This window comes from Chinchilla lanigera, unplaced genomic scaffold (assembly GCF_000276665.1).
Source record: "Chinchilla lanigera isolate Chin_1 unplaced genomic scaffold, ChiLan1.0 scaffold00109, whole genome shotgun sequence".
In the NCBI taxonomy this organism is placed as follows: Eukaryota; Metazoa; Chordata; class Mammalia; order Rodentia; family Chinchillidae; genus Chinchilla; species Chinchilla lanigera.
In genome coordinates this window covers 6,060,682-6,074,288 of record NW_004955510.1, presented here as the reverse complement: position 1 = coordinate 6,074,288, position 13,607 = coordinate 6,060,682, and the positions used below count along the sequence as shown (strand labels likewise).

Sequence of the window (13,607 nt, the reverse complement as noted above, 5' to 3'; positions counted from 1 at the left end):
ACAGGATATGTGTTCAAAAACATTAACTGTTTTTTTTTATCACACCATATAAACTAGTAGTTTCAAAATAATGCAATCAATAATATAAGCTGTAAACAGAAAATGACAATCTGGTGGAGAAAAATGCTTTTATGGGAACAGTCATTGTGGTTACAAGCATTTTTAGGTTTTGTTTTGCTTAGTTTTCACAGTACTGGGGATTGAACCCAAGGCCTCACACGTGCCAAGGAAGCGCTCTACCAGTGGGCTACATCCCCAACCCTGCTATAAACACTTCAAACAAGAAATGAAACCTATAAAAGAGGAGAGTTATGAAAGACTAGTTTCATTTTAAATTCATTACCACTAATTGGAAAACACTTCCTAGCAATCACATCCTTCCAAGCATTCACTCTTTAAGATAAGTCTTTACACCTTTTCACCATGTAAGTTCCCAGCATCTTCCCCCCAGCCTCATGCACAGCAGGCAATGATTTCCACTCATGAGCTCTCCACAGCACATCTACCAGCCCACCTGTGTAACCCACACACTCTGCCGCTTTCCCATCAGCAGAGATGAACGGTCCATGTTTCCAAGAGTGGCCACCTCTTCCACACTGCGTACCAGGTCCTGGTCCCACAGGCCCCTTCTCCCCCATATCATGGACATCTCTGTGCATGGGAGCATCTCCATTAACAACATGCTGCTGTGATTCCTCATGCAGCTATCCCTTGTTGTCTGTCCCTCTCCACTCAGCACAATGTTTCCACTTCCTTCCATTTCTAGAAAAATGCCTTTTTTTTTGGTACTGGGAATTGAACTCATGACCTCACACTTGCCAGCCAGGTGCTGTGCTGCTGAGCTACAACCCTGGCCCCTAAAAATGCCTTTAAAGAAATGTCTGTAGCTCTATGCTCTGTTCTCTCTTAACCTCCTCCATCAAGCTTTTGTCCCAGCCACTATCCAGCAACAACAGCTTATTTTAAGATTCCCAGGAACCTGCACTTTGGCCTCAGTCAACTCCCCATTTTCAGCTTACCCAGCCATCTGGAGCACTTGACACCACTGATGCCTCTCACCACAATCTTTCCATTTGCCCTTAAAGATACTAATTGCCTTGATGCTCACCTCACTTCCATTTACCATGCCACTTGCTCTTTCTCGGTCTCCTTTGCTAGTGGCTCCTCTACTTGCTCAAGGGCCCAGGGCTCGTGTCCTTCTCTGCACTCATTCCCTGTGCAATTTCTTCTGTTTCAGAATCTAAACGGCACTATGCTAATGACTACTACACTTCTGTCTCCATCATAAGCTCTCCTCTGAACTCCTGCACCTTATCCAACCTGCTGCCCACCCAGCACCTCCACCAGACATCCCATAGGCACATACACAGAGCAGTTGGTATAGCAGGCCTCCAACTATTCACCTTTTCCAAAGCCTGCAAATACAGTGGGCCTTGGCTGGCATCTATGAATTTCAGTTTCAGGAAGTCTGCAAACATTCCTTCATAACAAGGGCTCATGGTGCCAAAAGTGTTTACATAAACAATGCAGTTGGTGATAACTGCTTTTCTTCTGAAGTCTGCAATTTTGGCATATGCTAGGCAGAGGGAGGCTACATGACCAGGTCTCCTTGGAGAAATGGCTGAGTCCAGGTCTAAGGCAAGGAATATGTAAGATGAAACTGAAACTCCTCATCAAACAAGAGGCAAGAAAACTATTTTTTATTTGTATTTATTTATTTTGGTACCAGGAATTGAACTCAGGACCTCGCACTTGCCAGGCAGGTGCTCTGCCACTGAGCTATATCCCTGGCCCCTAAGAGAACTATTTTTTAAAAAACACTATTAAGATTGTATCAGAAGAAGTCAGGGGCTAACTTGAAGATGGTCCCACTGACTAAAGTCAGACAATTTAAGCATCAATAAGGAAAATAAGTGTAGTGGATTAGATCCTATCAAATACAGTACACTTAAATCTATTAGTAAATAGAGATAAATAAAGCAAACTCAACAGTCACCTTCGGAAGATAGTAAGGGTCTAATGGTTTTTAAAGCTGATGAATAAAAAAATGTATCCTTTTTATAATTACAGAAACTCAAGATGACCAACTTGATGAGAGAAATCTCTTTACAGAGGTATTCTGCTAATAACCAAGAAGGAGTGATAGACACCATCATTTTGCAACTTCCAATGAATAAGTGGATCTTTCAGCAAATGATCAATGGCTGCTAACGTGCCAAAGATAGATGTTATAAGGGACAGTGCAGGGAACCTGGCAATTACAGTGTGTGCACCTTACTTAGATATGGACTTAAACAACCAAATGTAAAAATGTTATAATTGGAAAAACAGAAACCTTATCTGATTTTTGATAACATGAAGAGATTGCCATTAATTTTTAGTAGGATACTGTTTGTGTGTTTTTCTTTTTGAACAGGGTCTCACTATGTAGTCTAGGCTGGCCCTGAACTCACTATGCAGCTCAGGCTGGCCTTAAACTCATGGCGATTCTCCTCAGCCTCACAAGTGCTAGCTGGGATTGCAGGTGTGTGTCACTATACCTGGCAAGAGGCAGTTTTTGAAACTGTGTTTCAAAGAGTTTAAGTGCTACAGATACATAAGAAGTGTTTGCAGAGAGAATGCTGGGACAGCCCAGGCTTCCTCAGAATAAAGATACTGGCCACGAGTTGGCAACTGTTGAGGCAGGGTGATAAGATACAGGACTGCGCTAATGCCTTCACTTTGGTATGTGTGAGAAATACCCTGTAAAGCAAGCCTTTTGTTTCTTGGGAGGGGGGGTATACAGAAGAAGTCTTTTGTTTCTTATTAAGAAAACCCTGCTTCCTACCTACAGGATTGGAAAGGTAAACTGTATCCATACTCAAGTTCCCGGGCTCCCAAGGCTGGAAGAGTTCATGAACAAACCACTCTGAAGAACAATTTGGCAAACAGTAAAACTGAGGACACACACACCAGATGGCATAGCAACTGCTCTTCCAAGTTTCTGCCCTGGTGAGCTCATGCATACACACACAAGGAAACAAGTACAAAAGTCATCATCAGAGACTTAAAGAGCAGTAATTTTTTTTTTCATGTGGAACATTTTTATTCCTAACTTATACTCTGCAAGATATTTGACAACATATAAAGAATACCCAGTTTTAGGTGCTGATTGTTTTGTATTATGATTTGGTTACAAACTGTTACCACATAATAAGAACTACCTTTTTAAAAAAATTAGCATTGGTCCTTATAAAGGCCAGGAGGGTGACTTCTTGCTCCTAGAGCTGTAACTGCTAACTGAAATCTGACTGCAAAGCTACTTCTAGTCAGATATGGTCATTCTGAAGCACAACAGTCTAATCAGATTGGCAGGCTGCAGTGGGAGACCAACGCAGCCTCCCAGTTATATCTTCCTAGCTGTATTGCCCTGTACAGCGGGGGCACCAGGTCATCTCATATGCCAAACATGGTTCCCTGGAAAAACAAGGTTAAAAAAAAAAAAAAGAAAAAAAGGAAGAAAAGGTAAAAGCAATAAATTAAGAACAACCTAAAAGCAGCTGGTGAAGAAGAGCACAGATAAAGCACAAAATATTTGAAGAGGTAATATTATATGGCAGCAAAAATAAGTGAACAAGAACTACCTGTCCCCACAGACGCATCTTACAGACATAACTTTAAGTTTAAAAAGTACAGCTTTGAAATTATGTGACTTAGGGTACCAATATTTCAAATTTTCAAATATGCTTGAGAATAAAACAACAAATGTATGATTGCAATTACCTTTGGTGGGGAGGGATGAGAACGTGATAGATAAAAGGGAAACAGCTTCAACTCTATCCAATGTGTTTTATTTTTTTATGTGAGTGTAGTTACAGAGATATATTATTCAGAAATATTTTATAATGTTCATAGTCCAACAGAAAAAAACATTCTGAAGCAAGATTATGGATGACTTTTTGAAAATATTTCTATTTTAAAGTTTTACTGTAATAAGTAATGATGTATGTAATTTGCATAATATCAATTTTTGATTGGTAATTCAGGCTTTTCTTTCACAATCTTCAAGTCAAAAATAATGATCCAAGAGTTATATAACAATGACCCTATATGTCACATTTCAAGACAAGATTTTAAAACAGTGACAACAGCTATTAAAGTATTAGCTGCTAAAATAAATACACCGCAATTTTCAAACAGCTTATAATACTGTATGATTGCTAGAGAAAAATTATAGTAATTTTACATGTCAAATTATGACTCATTGAAAATCAAACAACTAAGCATTACTATAACTACCCCAATCCCACTCTTATTTAATTCTTAATAAAAGATTATAGAAATGTACATAAGAAATAACTGGTGTATCAGATCTAATTTGTTTTACTATGTATATGCCACTATTAGATTTGCCACTAGGAGGTCCCAAACAGCATAGCAAAAACCTCCATGTTCAAACTAGGCATCAAAACTATGAAGAGGAAAGAATATATTATCCTGATGTATTCATGGGAGTGTTCTGATCTAAGCAAATCAAGTGCGTAACATTACCAATAATAATAAATTCTCTCTGAAATCTTTGGGTTTCTTCAATGGTTTCTTCCCAGTAGCCTCAAATTTTCAAAAATGAAACAAAACATAAAGAAACTTCTTCTATGTTGTTACTTTGTTCTCACTTCTCACTTACTCTTCACTTAAATGTGGTTCCTATCCAAACAATTTTGCTATGATACCTGCACTCTGGAAATGAGTGACCTTCTAATAGCCAGATCCAAAGGCTGGTTTTCAGTCTGTGTTTACTGCCACTGAAACTATAAGTTCCTCTTTCCTCAACACTCTACATTTTTTATATTCCATGAGACTACCAAATTAGAATTATTTTGTGCTTTAAAAAGCAGGTATGTATGAGTTTATTTGTTCAATCGTTCACATAATAAACACTAAATACTACTTTCTGGACACTATGCTGGATACTGAGAATCCAACAACAACCAGGAGTGTTACTCAGTTTCTAGTCTAGTGGGAGACCTAATGTGATAATGAGCGAATATGAGTAATATGCAATTAAAAGCTGGGGCGCCCCTGGAGAGGAGAAGACTGGGACAACACAACCAATGTGGGACTGCCTTATCTGCACTTGTCACAGGCTCCCAGGACTATGAAAATGTTGATACTCCATTTATTAAAATCGGGCTGGGGATTTAGCTCAGTGTCACAGCACCTGCCTGGCAAGCATGAGGTCATGAGTTCAATTCCCGGTACCGGAAAAAAAAAAAAAAAAATATATCCATTTATTAAAATCATTACTGCAAGGAATGGTGGCGAATGCTTGTAACCCAGCACTCAGGAGGCTGAGGCAAGAGGAGCGCAGCAAGTTCGAGGCCAGCCTAGGTTACACAGTGAGTTCCAGGCCAGTCTGCACTACACAGCAGACCCTGTCTCAAAAATAGATAAATAAATAAAATAATTTCTAATGCTGTTAAATGTTCAGAAAAAAAGGAGCACAATACAGCCCAGGAGTCATCCCTACTACTTGCCCCAACACAGGGTCAGGAGCACTACCCCATCTGGCTTACCCAAAGGACATCCTGCTGGAGGTCATCTCCGAGACGTCTAGAAAGGGCTACAACACTCACTGCTTCTGTGTCCTCGCTTACCAACTTCTCCTAGGGTTCTGGAATCTGACTTTAATTCCTTCTCTCTACTCAGAGAGTAATGAAACTCAGATTGCCGAGTGAGCAATCTGTGCTGCACCACTCCCAGCCGGAACTCTCCTCTAGTGCACCCTCTCCTCCCCAGCCCTCACTGCTCTGGCTTTCGTCTCACCTTCCCTGAGCCATCTCTTTATTTCACACATCTCTGGGGGACCTTGTCTAGGCCCATTCTTTTACTGTCCCCACATCCAATGACACTTTACAAATCACAATGCGCCTGTTCACTCCTGAACTTCAGACCTAGGCTTCTTGCGTCACCATGTCTCACAGCGGAAATCACAGATAAGCTCCAAGAACCTACTAGTTTTCTGGGCAGGGACTGATGATGGAGTACCCAGGGTGACACAGAGTAGCCTTGAGAGTTCAGAGAAATCTCCCAGGCAGGCAATGCCCAAGATGAGTCAAAACTCAACAGCATAATCTACTGAAATGTAGCACTACTGTAGTCTTTCTCTGCCATGTGTCCCATAAATTTCTCTCTAAATGTGGGGCTCCTGCCTTCTAAAAGTTACCTTAAAACAAGTCATTTGTTTTTTTGTTTTGCTTAGTTTTGGCTTGTTCTTCCAGTTAAGGCTCACTATGTAGTCCAGGCTGGACCTGAACTCACTACGTAGGCCCAGCTGGCTTCTAACTCACAGCAATCCTCATGCCTCAGCCTCCAGAGTGGTGGGACTACAAGTGTGTGCCACTGTGCCTGGCTTAAACATGAGTAACTAAACAAACAAAACAACAACAAACTCTTTATACCAAGGCTGCTGCTCCTAAGTACTACAATTTATAGGAGTTATGTGTATATGAGTAGAGTGTGAGGAGTGGTAAGGGCAGGGGAAACAATGTTTTTCTTAGCAAAATTACATATGAGAGTTAAGCCAAGGACAACAGATGAGTTTCAAAGACTCTAGCGTATGTTCTGGGTGTACTTGGAGGGTAAAGCTCATGGAGATACCAGATGAAACTTGCAAGCACATGTCCATTACCACAGTTAATAATTACACAATTTCCTAACCCTCAAAAGGCCACTTTAGTCAGAAAGACCAATACACCCATAGGCCTTCACCTTCAGAGCGGCCACAGTTTGAAGAATGGGTCAAAGATTTATAAAGCAGGACAAACTTGTATCAGCAGGTTTTGTCTTTGCAGAACACTGCAGCTAAAATACACTTCTTACAAAATACATGGGGTTAAAGAGGGCTTTCTCCACCTCCTCACCACCCAGACGCTCAGCGTTCTGATGCGCAAGAGCCAGCATGGGCCCTTCCCCTGTCAATTTTACCAAAATACCAACCAGTCCTAAGATCCACAGGAGCATCCATCACCTGACAAAATAAGGACTATAACTAAAAGCATGGGTTCTGGAGTAAGAGAGGTGTGACTTTAAACCCTACTCTGCAACTTACTAAAAATGCAAACTGACAGTGGTGAAGCCAGGGGGCAGTTCCATGGCATTCATTATGATATGCTTTCTATTTCTGTACATATTTGAAAACATCTATAATAATAAACTTCTTTACCTGTCAAATGAAAGTTTCCTTAGCAACCCAAATGTCCATCCACCGAGGATTGGATAAGAAAATTGTGGTACTTTTATATAATGGAATATTACTCAGCTGTAAAGAAAGATAAACTCAAGGCTTTTATAGGTAAATGGTCACAACTAGAGACCATACTCATAAGTGAAATAAATCAAACATACATGCGCAAGCACCGCATTGTTTCACTAGTGTAAGACATAAAAGAGTTAATTTAAACTAGGAGATATGATAGACATTGTAAATTGATAGTAAAGCACTCAAAGGTAAAGGGCAACTGGGATGTGGGAAAGGAGAAGGGAAAGAAGGAGAAATTTTGTATGTATGTATATGCAGGATAGTTAACATGGCTGTTCTACTGTCTTGCATTTCTTTGCTGAAAGAAACTGTCAATGAGGCCCTGGTTGATCAGCATTGCATGTCTATATCTGTTTTCATGAGAAACCACTTTGAAGGTATCAATATGTAATACAACAAGCATTGTTAATTCCCTACCACTTTGTAACTCCGTACTGTCTGTGCTGTTCTTTTGCTGTTTTATAAAATGTTGTCTGTCCGTTAATGTTTTCCTTTTATTTTTAAAATTAAAAAAAAAAAACAAATGAAAGTTTCCTTGTTAACTGAAAATAACAATTCCTATTTCACACTATTGTTGTTAAACAGCACACAGTAATTAATAAATATGAGCTTTTTATAGTTATATCTAGGAAACACTACACACATAACTGAGGACATAAACAACTCACAATACTTCATTCATGGTTTTGTTTTTATGTATATTTTATTCAGTTTTAATAATAAAATTGAAATAATTTTGTATTCTGCTTCACTCCATACATGGCCACTCTTAATGCCAATTTGTAAAGTCCTAACCATTTCATTTATTTTATTTTATTTATTTTTTGAGACAGAGTTTCACTATGTTGTTCAAGTTGGCCTTTAACTCACTATTGTAGTGCAGGCTGGCCTCCAGCTCCGATCCTCCTGCCTCAGCCTCCTGATTATAGGTATGTGCCATCACACTCAGCTCAAGGTCCTAATTATTTTAATGCTACCTTAATACCTGAAGGATAAATCTAATTTAGCTAACCATTACTTTTAATTTATTCACTGTTTCTGATTTATTATTCTAGATATTACTGCAATAAATTATTTAGTGCATGTAGCATATTTTCAATTATTTTCTTATAAATGTTTAGGTATAGAATTATTAAATATGTACATTTGAATTTTTGCTTTAAATATTTACATTTTATAGCTCTTAATGTTTATTATATTATTGTTTGTAAAGAACTGGATACTTTATAACGTTGTAAACAATGTCTGACTGGACTAGTCTTCCCACAAGTTTCGTAATATCGTAGAAAGTAATTTTGCTAGAAAAGGTACAGCAACTGTGATTTGCATTCTCCTAGTTATTTGAAAAATTGAAATGACAGTGAATTTTAAATTACATTTGGATTTTAAAGTACATTAAAGCTCTTAATATGAGGAATGTGTAAGCATACATACACACAAAGTAACAGAAAAACAAGTCAGAGATAAGCAGACATGTGTCACAGGAAAAAAAAGTACATGGCTTAAATCACTAAAAACACTCATCCCAGCCAGGTGGGGTGGCACATGCCTGTAATCCTAGCATTCAAGAGGCTGAGGCAGGAGGATCATTGCAAGTTTGAGACCAGCCTGGACTACAAAGTAAGCTCAAGGCCAGTCTGAACTGCATAGTGAGACCCTGTCTCAAAAAGACAGACAGACAGACAGACAGACAGGCAGGCGGGCGGGCAGGCAGGCAGGCAGAAAGAAAGAAAGAAAGAAAGAAAGAAAGAAAGAAAGAAAGAAAGAAAGAAAGAAAGAAATGAAAACAGAACACTAAAAACACTCATCCTGACAGTAAAGTGAAAGATATAAAGTAATGAGCAAACACTTCCTACCTATAAAACTAGAAAAGATTCCTGAAAAAGGTACAAGAGTAGAGCACAATGACTTACACTGGTAAGAATTTAAACTAGTGAAATGCTTCTGGAGGGCAATATGGCAATGTATGCCAAAAGCCTGCATCCTTGTGGTCCGCAATTAAGCTTCTGGAAATGTATCAATTCTCACTGAGTCAGCTCCAGGGATTTTTGTACCACTCTTATTTACAATGCTAGGGAAAACAAGGAAAATGAGCACAGACTGAGTCTGGTTAAATACATCATAAAGGCAAACTAGACAATCACTTAAAAGCATGAAGAATAAAATAAATAAATAAATAAATAAATAAATAAATAGCATGAAGAATATATACTGTCATACAAAATTCTTTTTTTCTCAATACACTGATAGATAAAACAAGACTACAAAAAAACAGGGATGTTAAGATATATATCTAGATATATCTATATTTAGATATAGATATAGATACAGATATTTTTAAAAGACCAATGTTAACTTAGCACTATTTGCCTTGAAGTTAAAAACCACTTCTTTCCTATACAAGAAAAGTTTATACATGCACTCTCCATGGTGATGGTAAAAAAGCTCGTTTATGTTTTAACCTCATTTAACACAACTGTTACCTTTTTATTGTTTATTAGTATAATTTAAATATACACAATAATCATATTCCTCATAGGGAATTTGTGCCTACATATGACATATCTTCATTCCTCTTTTTTTCCCAATCTTCTCCCCTCCCTTCAACCCCTTTTCCCTCCTATTTACAAAGCTTTGTTTCCACTTTATCCTTCTTTTACCATTTTTTCTCTTTTCCCTTCCTTCCTTTTCCCCTCCCCGCTCCTCCCTAGTTCCCATTTCTTTTGAAGAGTTTCTTCCCATTTCACAATACCTATTATAATTTGGGTTCTTATATACATTTTCTGTTTCTCACACCAGAGAAACAATGCAATATTTACACATGTGTGTCCAATTTATTCCACTTAAGAGTATGGTCTTGAGATGCATCCATTTACCTAGAAATATCTCAACTTTATGCTTCTTTGTGGCTGAGTAGTACTCCACTATATAAAAAAAAATCACATCCTTTTTTTATCCATTGATGGGCATTTGAGTTGTTTCCAAGATTTTTTATCCATTGATGGGCATTTGAGTTGTTTCCAAGATTTTAGCTATTACAAACTGTGTTTCTATAAACATGGGTGCACATATATCACTGTGATATGATGACTTATATTCTTCTGCAAGATATCCAGAGGGAGAATAGCTGAGTCAAACGAGACCTCTAGTCCTAGTTTTTTGAGGAATCTACACTGATTTCCACTAATTGCACCAGTCTACACTCCCACCAACAGCAGCAAAGGGTTTCTTTTTCCCCACAGCTCCCCCAGCATTTGTTATTGGTTGATTTCTTAATAATTGCCATTCGTTCTGGAGTAAGATGGAATCTTAGTGTTGTTTTAATCTGCATATCTCAAATGACCAATGATGTCCAACATTTTTTGATCTATTTACTTATCATTTGTATTTTTTCCTGAGAAGTATTTATACATCTCAGATGCCCATTTTTGGACTGGGTCTTTAAATTGGGGGCATCTAACTTTTTTCAATTCTTTATATGTTCTAGATATTAGTCCTCTGTCTGAGGGACAACGGGCCAAAATTTTTTCCCACTCTATAGATTGTCTTTTCCGCTACTGGTAATTTCTTTCGTTGTGCAAAAGCTTTTTAATAGGATGAGATCCCAGTTGTTGATTCTTTGTAGTATCCCCCTTCCAACAACAGTATCTTAATTCACTTGTGCTAATGCATAACACTGAGTATGAATAACCCATCTGCTATGTATATTCAGGTAGATTTCTACTCTTAAAGATTACAAAGGGTTATTAGATACAAGTGTCTGAATTACTACTTAAAATGACAGAATAGCCAGGCGTGGTGGTGCACGCCTATAATCCCAGCATTCAGGAGGCTAAGGCAGGAGGATCACCTTGGGTTCAATACCAGCCTGGACTACACAGTGAGTTTAAGGTCAGCCTCAACTATATACAGAGACCCTGTCTTAAATTGCCTCCCCAAAAATAAACAGAATATTTCCACATTTTATATTACTTCTGAAAGCATATAAGCTACCTGTATATTATCTGTACCTGAGGAACCAAAGCAATTGAAGTTTAATGCTACCATCCAATTCTGTATCTGAAGTAACAGCTACTAAAACAAATCTGCAAGAAGATGATTGACTTCTTACATCTACTGTCCTGAGCATGGATTTCCTTTGCAACTGCCTTTGGTATTTACAGGGCATTTGCCTTCTCCCAATAAGGCCAAGCATTTAGGCAGGAAATGAACCTTAATCAAGCCCTTTTTTTTTTTTTTTTGAGAGCGTCTTGCTTTGTAGTCTGGCCTCAAATTCACAATGATCCTCCCGCCTCAGCCTTCCAAGTACTGGTTTCCAGGCATGTGCCACCATGCCTCGCTTAGGTGACCGTACATTCTAACTTGCCCAGAATAGTCCTGGTTTAAGCTCGCTGTTCTGGTGTCACCCTGTTTCTCTCTTCACTCTCAACAGTGTCTAGGATTGGAGAGAAATTCTAACATCACCCTAGTTAAGAACTACACACATACATGAAAAAAGGACTACTACTGATGAATCTACCTCTACTACATTCTTTCAGAAGCCTTATAACAAATAGGACACCTTCAACAGCAAAGGGAAACATTCTGTTCCATTTTCCTGTTAAAATGTTTAAGTAACAAAGAAATATTAACTGAAGTGAGATTGCTTTACAGCAAAAAAAAAAAAAAAAAAAAAAAAAAAATGCATATTGCAGAATCTCAGTACACATGTAAGAAGTAAATGAAAAAGAATTAACCTGTTTGGCAATTAAGGGGAATGAAAAGAGGGTCAGCTGTCAGGTCCAGGTAATGAAGGTGCAGGCAAAAGCACAAACTCTTTCTAGGTCCAGCATTACTAGGTGTCTCAGTCAGCAAGACCACCCATGTCTAAGGATCAGTGTGACCAACACCACCTTTCTTAAGGAAGCTCAAAGGAAAAACTATAAAACAAATAATCATGATCTCAAAAGATGGGCACAAAGATCTGCTTTGCTTGGAACTCCATTTTTTTGCCGGCGAGATAGCTCAGTGGCACAAGCACTTGCCTGGCAAGTGCAAGGTCCTGAGTTCGATTCCTGGTACCAAAAAAGAAAAAACTATGCCAAAAATTTAAAAAAAGAAAAGAAAAGAAAGGCCAGGCGTGGTGGCACATGCCTGTAATCCCAGCACTTGGGAGACTGAGGCAGGAGGATCGTTGCAAGTTTGAGACCAGCCTGGGCTACAAAGTGAGCTCAAGGCCAGCCTGAACTGCATAGCAAGACCCTGTCTCAAAAAAGACAAAAAAATAAAGAACTTTTTTTGGGTTTTGGTTTTGGTTTTTGAGACAGGGTCTCACTATGTAGTGCAAGCTGGCCTTGGACTTACTATGTGGCCCAAGCAGGCCTTAAACTCACAACAATCCTCCTGCCTCAGCTTCCTGAGTGCTGGGATTACAGGCATGTGCCACCATGCCTGGCTGGAACTCGTTGCTTGCTTTCAATTTCACCCACCTCCTACAAAAGATAAAAAGCAACAGAAACAAAAAAAGCTGTGCCTACTAACAGCATGGCATTCCTTTATAAAAAGCATACTCATCTCAGCAAATGCCACCTCTAGGTCCTCACACCAAAAACGCTGATGTCACTGATTCTTCTTTTTCTTATACCCCACTTTGAATTTGTCATCAAATACTTGTAATATTCATTCTGGGGCTGACTACTTTCCTCCACCTCCACCTGCTACGTCCTACCTCCCACCAGCTTCATCTAGATTATTTGCAAAAGCCATGCACTGGTCTTGCTGAGTTTTTCATTCTGCCATGAGAACACTGTGCTCACAGAAACCAAGGAAGCTGCCCAGGTAAAGAAACCTGTAGGGGTAAAGCCAGGACTGGAATGGGGAGAGATCAAATGACAGAGGCTAAATTCTTACCCACCAAGCCATACTGGCTCTCTGGACACTCATGTGCACAACTGAAGGGCTAGAATCTAAGCTAGAACCCTGCTGTTAAGTTATATGAAATATACTCACAAAGTGTGACTTATCTTGACAAGTGTGAAAAGAACAAAACTTCAATATAAATGAGCTTCATTACCAAAATTCCATTATGGAGTGGATCATCAATGGCTTTTAGGAAGACATGTCCCTCAAGCTGTATACAGCAGTGCACACTTTAAGTCACTGACACTAGGCAGGCTGAGGCAGGAGCAGGAGGATTCCTATGAGCTGGGGAACTCAAGACCAGCCTGGGGAAGATAGCAAGATCCTATCTCAAAGCAGCAAATGTACAAAAAAGGCAGCACCTGCTGCAACTCCTTGGTTCCCTTATAGCCAACAGTTTCATATTCAT

The 13,607-nt window shown here is 39.0% G+C and overlaps 1 protein-coding gene across 5 annotated transcripts in view; it reads right to left on the bottom strand.

Moving 5' to 3' along the window:
• Positions 1-13,607, bottom strand: part of Fam35a (family with sequence similarity 35, member A) — a 93,269-nt gene that overhangs the window by 40,457 nt on the left and 39,205 nt on the right. The window contains exon 3 of one of the 5 annotated variants that reach the window (XM_005407912.2): positions 9,214-9,371. The exons of the other annotated variants lie outside the window; for them this stretch is intronic. The gene's annotated coding sequence lies outside the window, so the exon portion shown is untranslated. The remainder of the gene's footprint in view (positions 1-9,213; positions 9,372-13,607) is intronic. 5 annotated transcript variants of the gene reach the window in all.